The 1,731-nt window shown below is 36.5% G+C and overlaps 1 pseudogene; it reads left to right on the forward strand.

Moving 5' to 3' along the window:
• LOC102845625 overlaps window positions 1-1,731 on the forward strand; it is a 48,923-nt pseudogene that overhangs the window by 46,568 nt on the left and 624 nt on the right.

Raw genomic sequence — 1,731 nt, forward strand, 5'->3', positions numbered from 1 at the left:
AAAAAAGAAAAGCTTTGAAGAACTGTGTAAATCCTATACCACAGCATAAATAGTCATCCAAGCATCCTGAAAAATCTACAACCAGGAGAGGATAAAGAGATGAACAGGACCTTCTAAGAATCAATTCCCTATGCACATCCAAAACCTTCTCCAACAGGGTAAAAAGGGAAGCCACAGATTGGGAAAAACTATTTGGTAATAACACGTTAGAAAAGGGACTTATATCTAGAATTTATAAAATACTTGAGCACCATAACAAGAGAAAGTAAATAATCCAATTCAAAAATGGGCATAGGATATGACCAAACACTTCACAAAAGAAGACATTCAGATGGCCAAGAAGCACATGAAAAAAATGTTCAAAATCCCTAGCTCTAATGCAAATCAAAACAACTATGAGATATCATCTCACCCCAGTTAAGAATAGCAAAATTTAAGAGAACAGCAAACACCAAATGCTGGCAGGGTTGGGGAAGGAACTGGAACCCTTATTCACTGTTGGTGGGAGTGTAAAATGGTGCAGCCACTATGGAAGGCTGTATGGTGCTTTTTCAAAAAGTTGCAAATAGAAATACCATTTGACCCAGCACTTCCACTACTGGGAATATACCTTAAAGAAACCATAACCACCACCCAAGCAGATATATGCGCACCCATGTTTATTGAGGCTTTGTTCACAATAGTGAATAGTTGGAAACAACCCAAGTGCCCACCAATAAACGAATGGATAGAGAAGGTCTCGTATGTTCATACAACGGAATACTATGCTGCAATGAAAAAGAAGGAACTCATGAAATATTATACAAAATGGGTGACCCTAGAGGACATTATTCTGAGTGAAATACCTCAGTCACAAAGGACAAATATTGCATAAGGCCCCTGTTGTAAAACAGGACTGACATCAGGGTTGAGGGAAGACTGAGAAAGATGGGATAAATTATGTATACTGCATTGAAACAGATGAAGGAGAGAACTGTTTAAAAGTGATATATGGTTAGGTATTATTGTCATGACAGGAGTCCAGAATGAAGGCTACACAGTGCAGCCACTCAACCTGGGGAGAGACTCTGTATCACAATGAAAGAATTTTTCTTTTACCTTTCAAAGAGAAGAGCAAATTGATGGGGAGGAAGTGGGCAGGGAGAAAAGTGCAACAATGAATGAATGGAAACCCTATGTCTCTGTAAACTTTCATTAATATTTATTTTAAAAAATGAAAAACAAAACAACAGTAAGTTAAGGTACCATAGGAAAATGAAGCAAAACTTCACAGGCAAAAAATGATAGCCAAAATATCATGGATCACAAAATTGAGAGTAAAAGAGAAGAAAATTAGTGTACAAGTGTAGACCATAATGAGCCCAGAAACAAAGGAGAGAATCTTCAATGGAAGAAAACGAAAAGTAGTAAAGTGTCCCTGAAAGCTAAATTAAATTGGGAAATAACAACAACTCCAGTAATTGTAATGTTGAGAATGAACTTGTAGAATCTTGGAAGAGCAAACCATGTACCAAATTGAGAACAGATAACATTATTTGTAGAGGAAATACTTCTCGCTCTAAGATAATTGATAATTTAGATGAAAATGAAGCAAATGAATGTTTTCTGCAAATGATTTGAGCAAGGTGTTCCCAAGTAGAACAGCAGCTTATCAGTGTTGAAGAGCCTTTGGCAATTCTGTCTCAGCCCACACCCTCAACTTTTTTTTTTTTTCTACAATTATATTTTATT

Source organism: Elephantulus edwardii, unplaced genomic scaffold (assembly GCF_000299155.1).
Source record: "Elephantulus edwardii isolate Elephantulus edwardi_28Jun2011 unplaced genomic scaffold, EleEdw1.0 scaffold00178, whole genome shotgun sequence".
Lineage (NCBI taxonomy): Eukaryota > Metazoa > Chordata > Mammalia > Macroscelidea > Macroscelididae > Elephantulus > Elephantulus edwardii.